The 14310-nt window shown below is 31.8% G+C and overlaps 2 protein-coding genes across 5 annotated transcripts in view; both read left to right on the plus strand.

The window, feature by feature from the left end:
* LOC125062871 (neurocalcin homolog) overlaps nt 1–14310 on the plus strand; it is a 47579-nt gene that overhangs the window by 4955 nt on the left and 28314 nt on the right. The gene's annotated exons all lie outside the window — the stretch shown is intronic.
* LOC125062870 (neuronal calcium sensor 2) overlaps nt 1–14310 on the plus strand; it is a 34281-nt gene that overhangs the window by 4938 nt on the left and 15033 nt on the right. The window contains exon 1 of one of the 3 annotated variants that reach the window (XM_047669095.1): nt 8866–9285. The exons of the other annotated variants lie outside the window; for them this stretch is intronic. The gene's annotated coding sequence lies outside the window, so the exon portion shown is untranslated. Of the gene's footprint in view, nt 1–8865; nt 9286–14310 lie in introns of those variants that run through there. 3 annotated transcript variants of the gene reach the window in all.

Genomic DNA, 14310 nt, shown 5'->3' on the forward strand with positions numbered 1-14310 from the left:
GAGAATGCCTACTAATTAAACAACTTCTTCAATTCTTTAAGGTTAGACGGTAAAAATGAGACGGATACGAGGTCGAAAGGTCTAACAGTATTGTAAAAGTTAAGCAAAAAAATTGTAAAGGACAAGAAAGCCTACATACAATAAGCCTTTAGAAAATTAGGTTGTATAATTAATTTTCCCGTGCAATGAAAACGTTGCTTTGACTTTTTTATGGATTGTTAAAAAAAAAATATCTTATTAGTATATTGTATATAGTCGAGTGTGAGCATTTAACTTAAATGATTTGAATATATGTATTGCAATTAATGCAATTATAATAAGAAATACGTATAATATGACATAACGCTAAATCTAGCATGGTTGGCCTATTGGCGTGTGACTGAGGTCATAGGATCGATTCCCGGCTGTTGTCTACCAATGGAATTTATTTCTATGTGCGCATTTAACATTCTCTGACCAGTGAAGCAAAACATCGTAAGGAAGCCGGCTCGCTTTAGACCCAAAAAGTTGACGCGTGTCAGGCGCAGGAGGCTGATCACCTATTTGATTGACAAATGATCGTGAAATCAGATAAACCAGACCTAAAACTAAAAGGTTACAATTTTTCAGTTTACAATTCTCACATGTGATCGTTAGTTTTCTTAAAGTTAGTCCGGATTTAATATTGTTAACTGGAACAATTTATACGATTTGTTATTGATTCTCCAAAAATGTGAGCCTGCATTCTATCTGCATTCATCTATCTACAATAATTGATGATGGTAGAGCTTGTCATAGGTTGGACGGTGGCCAGTCGTGGCAGACGGTGTGTGACTTACTGGTGACGCCGCATATTTCTATGTAGGTAGCATCTCGAATGCGTTTTAGTGCCAACTGTAAAAGTTTATCACGTTTTGGCAAGCGCTGCTATTTATGTTCAGCGTGTAGAGTGTTATGTAGCAGTATTAACCATGTTAGACGTACCAGGTGTTAGGTGGGACTTCATGCTGTCATACAGAGTATGTAATATGACAGGTGTATGTTCGTGCGGCTTCGTTTTCTTTTTCATACGCTTAGGGGAAATGCAAGTAATAAAGGTATAAAATCATATCCTAGTTGTGGCATAAAATAATTAGGATGGTTGATTTCTCTTCTCTCTAATTCCATATAATTATTTTTCAACTTCTAGCAAAATTATGAAAACAGCAAAATCGTGAGTTTTTTTTTTAAATACTGTCGGATAAGTACTATCGTAGTAGTGAAGCTGCGAATTCTGCTCTGATAGAAAACTCTAAATCAATAAAAATTATATACAATAACCAACTACATAGTTGTTTCAGTCATTACGTAGATTTATAAACGTCCTTGGCTGTGAACGAGTTGGCTAGATTGCCATAGTTTTACCCCAGTTATTAGTTACTAGCTAGTATCCGCGACTTTCTGTGGAATTTAGTTTCATAACCCACCCCTTATTTCATTCATCCAGTTTATAATATTGTTGATTTAGTGACATTTTGCTATTCTAGTTTTAACAGTAGCTAAATATAAAGTGACCATACGAGTTTTTCCCTGAAAGTAATACTAAACGTTGGCACGCCTAATGAGTTAAGCTTTAAACGTAAAAAAAGGAAATGCGTTCGAAGATCTGTCGATATTTTTTTGTGTTCTTATTTATCCTTTCTCTTTTCTAATCGCCCAAAATTTTGGTTAAATTTATTATATACGTACTAGGTTTTTTCGGTATACTCTATATATATATGAATTATCAATTTTAATTTTACAAATATGTTTTTGAAATTTAAACAATAATCTAATTTAATTTAACGTACGTAAAAAATATTCCTGGAACGATATTATGTAAGTAACAATTTTAAAACACGTTTCAACTGCGAAATCAACCGTTTTTGTTTTTGGTGATGTTACTAATATGCTATAGATGGCGTTAAAATAACGAAAAAAATAGTTTTTGTTTATTCTATTATATATAGTAATTAATTAATGGCAATATAATAACACTATGTGATATATTCAACAAAATTTTCAAGATGTCCAGAGTAATGAAAATATAACTTTTTAGAATAAACATTTATCAATATCACAGAGTTCCTGTGTTTAAGCGCCATCCACGTATCGCTTATGGAACTAACAACACATTAATGCTTCCTTAAACTTAGGAGAGATGTCGCTGGTTGCACTAACTGTTGATTTTGAAATTTATATTAAAACTAGCTGACCGGGCAAACGTCGTTTTGCCATGTATATCATTTATAATAAAAAAATAGGGGTTGATCGTAGAGGGGTGAAAGTTAGGGGTTGTATGTATTTTTTAAAGCTGTATCATAAAAAAATAGAAATTAAAAATATTGTCTGAAAAATAAAAAAAAATATTTAGGGGTGGACTACCCTTAACATTTAGGGGGATGAAAAATAGATGTTGGCCGATTCTCATAGATACCAGATAAGCACAAAAAATTTCATCAAAATCGGTCAAGCCGTTTCGGAGGAGTATGGCAACGAAAACTGTGACACGAGAATTTTATATATTTGATGTAACCTTTCATTTCGAATCTAGGTCGTATGTCAGCGACCCTTCACTTGGAATTAGGTTTACATTTCATTTTTTAATTAAAAAAAGGGAATGAATAGTCAAACTTGACCTCCAATTTCCAATTATTATATCAGTTGAGTTATATTTTTGCAAATGAAAAATAAAGGAGCATAATTTTTTAATTAGGTTAAAAATATATTGATTTTGATGTCAGAATGCTGAGCCTATTTAATAATTGTTAAAGAGATTCCCAGAGGTTCTTGAAGTTTTATTTTATCGTAACCTACAATAATGTTAGCCTTGGGCATTTTGTCCCTTTAAAAGCTTTTTCTTGAAACGTTCAAGCGGAATTTCTTTGTTACACGCGACTTACGAAACTATAGAACCTTTGTCCTCAGCTCAATGTTGCCGAATAAATACGAGAAGGTATTACCTATAGTTTTTGGAAGTATATGATATTATAATTCATGCAAAGTACCTATTACATTGTAATATCTATGATAAAACCCTATTTTCAAAAGCAAATCAGTTGTTCTTTATACTGCAACTCTTGTTCAGAAATACGGTGCTTTTGTAAACCGAATTGTAGTAATATAAAGCATTTGTCCTATGTACTGTGATGTTAAAAAGAGTTAATTCCAAATGCTAGTTCTGTGGCATATATGGGACAAAACTGAATATTTTAGTAATCACATTTGGATATTTTCAGCCATAGACACGGGTCAGTCGATAAATGCATAAATCTATAACGAACTTGCAACGAAATATTTATGAATATAGTCTCACTCAATTGTATTAGGTAATCGCTAGAATAAAAAATAATTTCTTTTACTTCTCTGACTTTTAATTGTGATCTATAACTTTTTAAATAATACAGTTCTAGAGCCGAAAGAAATTATTTAAGAAGTTCTCTTATGAATAACAAAAAATTAAATCTCGTTAAAATTGCGTAGTTGAGGGAATATTGTAAATGAAGTGAATCGAGATGTTGTACTTGGGAGGTCGTTAATCAAGTAAATAAGCAAAAGGAAAAAGGTTTTATATACAGCTAAATGACCTCCATCTTTGTTTTTTATCCGGCACCGAGCTAGGTTATAAATGTTTTACTGCAAGGTCTTGGGATTAATTTGGTTTTCTTGAAAATCAAATTACAGCAAGACCTTGGCTTTAAAATTCTTTACATGTATGGAGCTTTGTTTTATCGTTACAGCTTAATTGCTCCGGTTGATTACATAATATCCTAATTATATAAGGATACACTACGTTATATTTAAGCACACTCGACATATAATTCACGGCACGAGAAAAATTATTATTAATGCTACAATTCTAGTGCAAAGTAAGATAGTTAATGCTTCTTATTACAAGTATTTAAATACAGTTTTTAAATAATAGACGGAAACACATTTTAAATTTTCACGTGTTACTATTTTAGAGTATCGTGCACTTGAAACTTAAAAAAAACAAATTCAGCGATGCTAAGCATAACAATTATATTATACACAGTAGTTACGAATTCTAGGTTCGGTTAAACGAAAAAGGAGACGGTGCAGTATATAATGTTACTCTCTAACTCTAAACGCCTCGTTAAGTTCCAACCTAACTAAGTAGTTTCTTTGTAATATTTTCAATGAATTATAATTATGAATTAAAATTACATTGTCCTGCAGATTGTGCCCTTTACCGTCTTGCGTCCTAAACATTTCAATGATCACAGATTTTTTTGTATTAAATACATACATATAACATACGCTCGTGTTAATTTATTCACACAATTGTAGGCTATAATTATTATAATATATTTATACATTTATTTGCGTGTCAGGCCATAATTTACGTTCCACTTCGCGCACTCGACAAATACGACTATTGGTAAGCTGAGAAAAACTTTAAAGCTTTTTGTTTACAATTTACATGTGTGTAGTTATCTAGACGCATTGAATGGCTTTTGTATGATAACCTTAAATTAATGATTTAAAGTAAAAAATCATTAAATATAACATACTAGCGAAATGTAAAGTGCAATGCACGAAGCAACTATAGTAGTACTTCACTGACGTTTGTTTCAGATTGAAGAAAATAAACTAATTTGTATCAGAAATTGTTTATGTTTAGGGTTGCTTGTGGGTTTTTACGAATTACGTGATGGTTATACCTATGTGTCGATGAACATTGATCGATCGCAACAAACGTCTAGTAGATCGGCAACAAAATAAATTAAATTCTTATTATAGTAAAAATTTAATTTCTTAAATAGTGTTTCCAATTCAATTTTAATTCCGCTGCCTTGAATGTAATCTGATCAAGCCCTTTGATGAAACTTTTTTGATTACTTCTTGCTAGTATTCATAATCTTACTGTTCGTTTCAATTAGTTAATGTTGTGTCGCGAAAATGTTAAAAGACAACTTTCAGTAGTTTTCAGTCATCTTCATATATTTTGACTGAAAACTTCTGAAAGCATAGGTAATACAGGTTCATATGTAAAATAAACAAAGTATGTCGGGGCTGTCTTTAAGAAACTGGTGTTAAAATAAGGTACCAATTTTTAACTAGCGTATTTATCCACCCGGTTTGACTCTTAGCTACCTTTCAAACAATTATTATTGTTATGTTCCAACGAATTTACATAAAACCTTGATAAATTATCTACTTCAACATTCCTGTATCGGTGAAAACAGAATGAGAACTTATTTAAATTTTTCGCGAACTGACAGACGCGGTGAATTAATTTTTTATGCAGTGATTTTTTGAATTTGAATGTATAAAATATTCTAGAGTTGTATACATATTTTATTAAGGAAAAACATTAACATTCAAGTAACAATTAACACGGTTATCGAAGATGACGTCCTTATAATCTTTAGACATTAGCGAATTAATTCTCTAGCTCGCCTTGATTGAAAATTATTCCTCTTATTTTCCCTAATATAATTGAGATTTTTTAATCTATCGAAGTCGGTGTATAAATTGTATACAATCTACGCAGACGGTGAATCTGTTAATATGGACCAACTGAGTATATAAAGTTATATTTTTAATAATCTTATGTATACATTTCTCTTATACAACCATGCCGACAGTGATTATATATCCGAATATATTCACAAATAAACGCAGGTTTCAATCCTGAGAGATTTAATATGACTATTGAATTTTTGTTACTTTAAAATATTTTGGTAACTCATACGTGCCATAATTATTTGGGCAATTTTTTATTTTATAATTTTTAATTAATTAAAAACAAAGATAACGAAGTTGTGAAAATATAAATTTTTATTTAAATCAACTGTTAGTGAGCCATTAAATGTTTTATATAGATAACGTTTGTCTAGCTGACAGCTAATTTCATCTAATTATTTGAGTAGGATTTTTATATAATATTAAAACTAGCTGACCCGGCAAACGTCGTTTTGCCATGTATATTATTCCTAAGAAATATTTTTTAGTTCAATAAAAATAACTATGTACTATAATAAAAAATAGGGGTTGATCGTAGAGGGTAGATGAAAATTAAGGGTTGTATGTATTTTTGTATGCTGTATCATAAAAAATAAAAACAAAAAAACATGTCTAAAAAATTAAAATATTTTTTTTGGGGACAACCCTTATCACTTGGGGTAAGTTTGAAATATAAATAGTAGCCGATTCTCAGACTTATTGAATATGCATAAAAAAATTATAAGAATAGGTCGAGCTGTTTCGGAGGAGTATGGGGAACGAACATTGTGACTCGAGAATTTTATGTATATAGAGATTAAACACAGTCGTGCAAACAATTAAAACGATATTATTTTACTCTTTACGTCTCAATACGACTATAAATAATACATTATAAAACATTACAAAGATAATCACTTCATTGTATGTATGTATTTATGAGTTTATTCAATCATTTCTTAAGCGTTTGACATGTTACAAAGTCTTCGATTGTACTGAGACGTCGGTGGCGTCAGCGAACACTGTTTCAGACCGAATCAATATTTTATGCTTAAATGTAACTATGATACAGTATCTAAACGTTAGATTTGTTTTCATCGTTGCTTGATAATCTTTTGAAGATGTGATACATAGATATTTTCGCTGCGCTGAATACTGTTTGAGAATTAGTATATAGTTACTCTGATTATATTTAAATCTACAAAAATGTAGAGAGGGTTGTAAGGAGTTAAAAATATTTTTCCCGTGAAATGTGAAAGGAAAATAACGAGCAACAAGCGTTAGAATAATAAAATTAGCTATTGATCCACGACTGTTGTGTTCCAAGTCAATATTTATTGTTTATTTGCTTTAAGAAAATATTGCTGTGATACTTGCTGAGAGTTCTTTCATACAATATTTCATTTACAATAACATTATTGTAGTCTATTAAATAATACATAAGTATAAATGTTTCTTAGGACGAAATTAGCATAACAATCTGTGTTCACACAGTACAGGGATATTTCTGCTATCGTAATTCGTCGGTTTCATGAATTATTCATGTCGTTATTGTGACTAAAATATAATTGCGATTGTCTGTAACTTTGATGATGTACTATGATAATTTGTAACCTGAAGTATGTTGTTTCATTACGTAAAAACTATAGATTTACGAAAAATATTGATACAGAAATTGCTTCAGTCTCATTCATAGTTCTTTTTCCGTCAAAGAGCCAAAAAGATATTGTCGAATCTGCTACTGGCTGACATTTTGCTAACAAGGTGGGGTGAGCAAACGTTAATAAATTTTGAAACATCGAGTTAGCTTTCTACGTAATGATTGTAGATTCTTAATTAATAATAATAATAAGGTAATATATTTAAGGGAACTATAAATTAACTATTTAACACTAACTTTTGTTGTTATGTTTGTTTTAAGTGGGACTTCTAGGACCTTTACAATATCGGACTCTAAGGATCGGATACATCTTTTATTCGAGTTTAGACACAGCGCTAAGTTTGTCTAATTTAAAAAAAAGAATGGATTCCTAAATATTATCCTAATGTTATCTTAAGTAATATACTTTAAAAACTACGTTATAAGTAAATATCTATGCATACACTTTATAATTTTTAAATGATTAAAACTAGATAAAAGGCAAATGAGAGTAGCGTCGTGTGGTTTGGTGTGTAAAGTGTTAACCCCGATCGAAATTTGATCTACGAGCACAGTATGGAAGAATGAAATAAAAATCGAATAGTTTCCGCAGGTTAATTTCTCAAAACGTGAAATGGCCTGTTAAGTCCCAACACAGGCGTGTCTTCCTCATTTCCATACTTTCCACGAGCGGATATAGGAATCGTTTTATGCTTTTCATTCTTTTAACCTTCAATCGAATATCAGCTCCGAGAGTTCAATTTTATACTTTTATTCAGCTTAATATAAAACGCAAACTTATTGCATTTTTAACCTGACCTGGACGTGAAATACTTTAACTAAAACAAAACTGATTCGGTTGTTTTTAAAAATATTTTTCCATTTTATTTTCTATATAAAATTGTTTTAGTATTACTTTTTCCAATAGAAATTCCTCTGGTGGTTATTCCATACCTCGTTTTCGCATTTTTAATTCAATCATGTAATGATTAAAATGCATGAAAAGGCTTTTTATTTTGTTTTATATTTTGATATGGACTTACATATATTGATTGGTTTTCGTATTACTGTGCTGTATGGATGATGCAATTTGTGTAATGTATTCGATGGAGCTTATATCGTGCCAATCTTAAACCGTCTAACACTAAAAGAACATTTTATTGGTTAAAATAAAACCGCATTATAGTCCTAATAAAAACCAGAATAAATTTAATTACGAAAGCATTCAATAGCAAATATATGTATGTATACGATGTATGTAATGTGCATGACATAAAATTTGCGCTTATTAATGTATAAATAATAAGTTGTCAAGAAGAGGTTTAATCATTGTTACGAATCTTAAGAACACTAATAGAAATTAAATAGTTTATGATTTACATTGTTCTATTAGGGCTACTAAAAAATAAAGAGTTATATTTGTGAATTGTCGAGTAATGTGGTTCCTCAATAAAACGGCTCAAGACGACGTCTAAATCGATATATTTTAAAAGGTTAAATCGTGTGTTAGGCAAGGAGGTCGGCACAGCGCGTGCCGATGATCGATGGTGGTGTTGCGTGCGTCTTGGTGAGTGGTAAGGTCGCGCGTACGTTCCGGCTTCTTGCGACTCAGTCGGTCGGCGGTAACTCGGCGTGCCTTCGCTTTGTTCCTTACAATCAGCCATAGTCCTCCTCCTCTGCCGCTCGCCCCCTCGCCTACTTAGAATTGCGCATGCTCCGAGAGATTCACACGGCTCCCCCTACGTCATGACTTAAAATGATATGTAGAGCAGAGAAGCGTCATTCGCGCTGCTACGTTGTCACCGATAAGGTAACAGTTCATGTCAGAATTGAGCAGTACATTCTAGCCGGTATCTGCAGTGCCCCAGCCGTTTGACGGTCCCTAGCCCAACCGAGTTTTCCTAGTTTTGGAAGAGAGCGCGCGTTTGACCCTGTATCGATCTGAATATTACGTGTGGTCGTTCGTGCAGTACGTTCTCTCGGGATATTCGCCTAACGGTCGCCGTCGGCGCCGGCCTTGCTGTGCTGTTTACGCGCCGTCTAACTTATTTTATTCCCGCGATCATGCTTGCGCTGCCCAATTAGAAACGTAAATACCACCAATAGATTTGTGTGCACGAAACATCAATCCCAAAATCCACTTGCATACCTGATCGATTTCAAGCGAACGAGAAGTCCAGGTAAGTTTTTGAGTACTTCATGAATTTTTATTGTGTAGCCTATTACGCGAATGTTTAACAAAAGTATAATTGGAATGTACGTATGATACATAATAATAAATTATATTATGTTAACGCCCTCAAGTGTGTTAAAATATTTCTACTGAGTATTAGTGAGCCATCTGGTACTTGGTTCTAAAGTTAGATTGTTAACCGTAAACCACAAGAATCACCTACGCATTCATGGCAAGGTGTGTACAATGCGGGCGTAAGGATAAATGAAAATCATTGTATTTTGGCTTTATTTAAATTGTGTATTTTCACATATCTCAACTTTTAAAGAATTCATTCCTTGATAGTTAAGGGTAAGGAAGGGAATATCATCTCGTAGGCACTTGATTAAGTTTCTTCTTTTTAATAGTGCGCATGTCTTGTTTGTTATCTTTAAGTAAAAACGAATACTGCCATACAAAGATGAATCACCTGAGGTTGAACTCATTGATCGAAACTCTTTTATTACCTAAGCAACATTTATCGACCTCTCTAAGCCGCAGACAATGAACATCAGCTACTATATTAGTTATTGTCCAAACTGTCGCTAGTCAAATACGAGTAAACGAGTCCCTAAAACGTTCTGTCCCTTTCAATAACACCAAAACAATAAAGACACAAAGCATTTACTGCTTTTAATTCTAGCTATAATCATTCAAGTATGAGATCTTTATATTGGGCTCGTACGGTGAAGGAAAACACCGTAAGATAATCCTTAGACCCAAAAAGTCGACGGGGTGGGTCAGGTCCAGAAGGCTTATCACTTTGCCTATTAGAACGATTGATTACGAAACAGATACAGAAATCTGAGGCCCAGGGCTAAAAGGAGGTCGCGCCTTAAATAAAGTCATATAGTAATACATTACTTTATAACGCAAATAAACGAGCAGAAATGATATGAGTAATATGTAAATAGTTCAGCGGGGACAGAAATAAAAACCATAATAAGATAAATTTTATGTCAATAAAACAGTTTAAAATTTAAATTTGGATGTTTTTCAGAGAATTTGAAGGTTTATTTTACAAAATTAAATGGCGCAAGTGATAAACATATAATAAATGTAAATTCCTTATGGAGCAAGTTTTTTTGTCTTATTTCTACGAATTGAATAGGTGCAATAATTACTTATTAATACTGAGTATTATTTAAGCGGTTAGAAAAGGAATTGTTGTTGCAATTTTTTCCCATCGTTTATAAATTCTTGGAACTTAAAACTAATTGAATACAAACTTTGATTAATTAGTCAGGTACCTGCTTCATTTATATAGGAATTGACGTTTCCCAATCAACTCTGTTTAATTGAATTTAGCTCTGAAATTTTGAACGACAGATATTGAAAATTGCCTGTTGTGGAAGTTGATGATTAAATCTATTATTAAAATCTCTGTGGGATTATGGTGCATATTTGGACAATTTGATTGGATATTTCCGTTTTCTAAATGTGCTGGCATTTAGTTTGAATAGTAGTAGTACCTATATCGTAAATGTCGTAAATATAATCATTAATATTTCTTGAAGCGGAAAATATACCTTGTCACGTTATGGTTAGGGTGGATCAAGGTTCAGTTAGAGATATAAAAAGCAAAATGCATGTTCGCTTTATGTGGTCAAATATTAGTCATCAAGCAAAATTTTTAATGTATTCACGAGTGAGGGCTTTGATATGGGATAGGTTAGACAGCAGGCTACTTTCATCACGTCATACTTGTATAGCACACGTGATTTGATATATCACAATATGTTAGAAAACGGCTAGGTTCGACCCACCCACATCGTAACTGACTATAGCTCCCCTCGGGCAGTGATAAATATAAAAATCTAGATTTTTCTTAGCTTATAGAATAATCTAGGATTAATTCTCTTTTCTTTTAAATTTTCTACATAAAGCCGTCGTCCGTCTATGATAATGCTTTACATAATTTTGAGACAGTTTTTGTATTTCTAATTAAAACTTAGTACAATACTGAGAAAACAATTGTTTTGAGTACGGCGATGCGAAGTTTTACCTTATCACATTGCGAACATAGCACATAGTTGATTGTAGACCACACAAAGTACACTCTAACAATGATTATGTTTTAGTTTGTGGCGAGCTTTTCTGTGGACATTTGGAAGTATGTTATTATTTATTTCAAAAGCGTTAACACATAAGCAAAACTGACCCAAAACTTTGAATATATGGTTTTCGTAATGTTACAATGGAACGTTATGCTTAGTTTTTGCTTTGAATAAATTTGAATATGAACATCACAACTAACTATCGAAACAATAAAGACATATTAATTTTCGAAATCGCGTTAATTTATTGAACGCTATCGATGTCAACTACTCTAAATATTTGTGTTATATTTTGAAATTCAAAATTACCTTATTTATCTCGTTGAATTGTATTTGACAATATGTATCGAACAAATAAAAGCTTAATGTATACTGCAATGTGCATTTGTAAATTAAATACACAGTCAAGAGTAAGCTGGTAGTGTTTGTATTAACAGATTGGTAAGTCCCAGTTCCTGTCATTCCATTAGGATTATTATATACCGCTTTTAAATCATATTGCAATGTTGACAGAAATTTATTATTTACTTTAAAAGTGCTTTGAGGGTATTCAATGAAATTGATTTACAAAATATTCGTGTATTTTGTATCTGAAATTTATATAGAAAATTATAAGCCGGGCAGGCTTATAATTATCTATATAAATTCCAGATTTCTGATAATTAAAATGCCTTATGGTTTACTCAGAATATTTTATTAAACCTATATACTAGTGTTAATAAATGAAATCTGATTGCCTAACGTATAAAAAATCTTCTATATTATATATATATTAATCACAAAATATGTTTTTCGAATAGTCAAAGACGTCTGGACCAATTTTAGTTTTGTTTAATTTATTACTTGAACTCTGAGAGAGGCTTATAGAGTAAAACATTTAGGACTTAGGTTTTAATTCTGGAAAAGCAAACACTCTCTTAATGCGCACAGCAAAATCTTTCATATGTTGATACTAAGTAGGTAGGTAAAAATTCATATTAAGGAGAAACGAAGTTCGCGGAGGCAGCCATTGTTAAATAATTATATTTTTAAACAGCTTTATATTTGTTGAACAACAGGCTCGTAAAGTTTATTACTGTAATGATAAAAATAGAAGTCCTTGAAAAACCTTGGAAAATATCGAAAGAAGCAAAAAGGATAAAAGAAAGATTGCGTTGGTTGAATTAATGAAGATTTTATTTTTCTCGAGAGGAAGCGCCAAGCTCTTAAGAGTTTGTTTACAAATGAATATAAATAGCTATTTCAAATTAATTAGTCGAGAGATCTTTTGTCTTTTAGTTATACTTAATACAATGACAGGCAATGTTTAGAACGATTAATAAGTGAACATATACGTACATACTCAAAAAGTCAAAAATAAAAAGAACTTCAAGTGCATTATTTTGTCTGGTCAATGTGATTAGGGTAACATACTAAGGGTCTGTTTCACAATGTATGGATAAAGTACCAAATAGCTATGCAACACATAAATTATTTGGAAGATAAATTGTGCTATTTGACACTTCGGACTCATAACTTTTGATGGACTTTATGTGACGAATAGCGCTATCTGACAGTCGTGAAACGCAACAATAGTGTTTATCCTACCAATAATTAATAAATAGCTAATTTGGAACTTATGTAGAACTTATCCGTACATTGTGAAACAGACCCTAAGTATGACTCCCGTATGACACAAATAATAAAACGAGAAATTTTCAGTCATATATTGCAAGTTATCTTAATACACGACCAAAAATTATCTTCATATTAGTATAACGCCGATGTGAAGGACAGGAATATACATTATGAATTTCCATAAGGCTAAACGCGATGATTAGGTAACATGTATGGCATACAAGCAGGAAAATGAATAGCTTGCCGGTATAGTAAGTCAAGGGGCGGCAAAAGCTGGGGGTATTACGAGTATAAAACTGTTAGCGCAGCCTTTTGTGTAACAATGAACTTTTGTCTCCCCGTTCGTTAAAGTTAGGGCAGCTACGGATAAGTGTACATTTTTAAGCGTCAATACCTATTTAAGGAAATAGTACACTGCTTGAATAAGAAAAAATATTATATAATTTTAAAAATAGAAGAATCAATTCTATAAATATGATCTCGAGATAGCGCTTTCAACCAAACATGGAAGCTCTCAAAAGGAAATAACTTTCACATTTTTTGCACCATTTTTTACTGATGTTCTCAGATAATATGAAATAAATTCATTCAAAAAGTAATGATTCCAAAATATACTAAAAGTATTAAATAATACCATTTATTTCTATTGATCGGGCTTGTATGTATATATAATATATACGTATATAGCAGTATGAAGGGAGTTTTTGGAACTCCGTGCCAAGTTCATTGTAGTCAAAATACTTTTCATAGATTTTGTAAGACGATCCTTGTGGTCACGAATGGTCATTATTATGTAGATAGGTCTACGATTTTAGTCATATGAAATGACTTCAATATACGTATAAAGACAAAACTACCAGTGGCGAGGAAATGAAAATTAACAACACTACTTTAAATATACATTGTAACTTTCAACTCAAACAGTAATTTGTTATAAGTTTAATTAAATTAAGTGTAAAACATTGTTAGCAACAATAAGCCTAACAATTGAGAACAGTTTATACCCAAGTAGTAAATTATTATTCCTTTGCCGACTGCCTCACGAGAGTTGAGAATAACTTTAAAAGGATATGTAAACATTAAATGCATTATAACGTTTGCTTACACTTCAAATAAAATATTTACTCGATATAAAATTCACTATAATGTTACTTGGCGTCTTAAATTCTTCGAACATATTTCCTGGAACTTTGCGAGAAAATCGAGAGAACTCTATCAAGCACAGAGTTCGTAAACTTATATTCTAACTTTAAATTATCAATATTGGAAATGTAGACGACTTATTTAACAAGGTTTATATATCATGCGGATTGAATAAA

The sequence above is a fragment of the Pieris napi genome, chromosome Z, assembly GCF_905475465.1.
Source record: "Pieris napi chromosome Z, ilPieNapi1.2, whole genome shotgun sequence".
NCBI lineage: Eukaryota > Metazoa > Arthropoda > Insecta > Lepidoptera > Pieridae > Pieris > Pieris napi.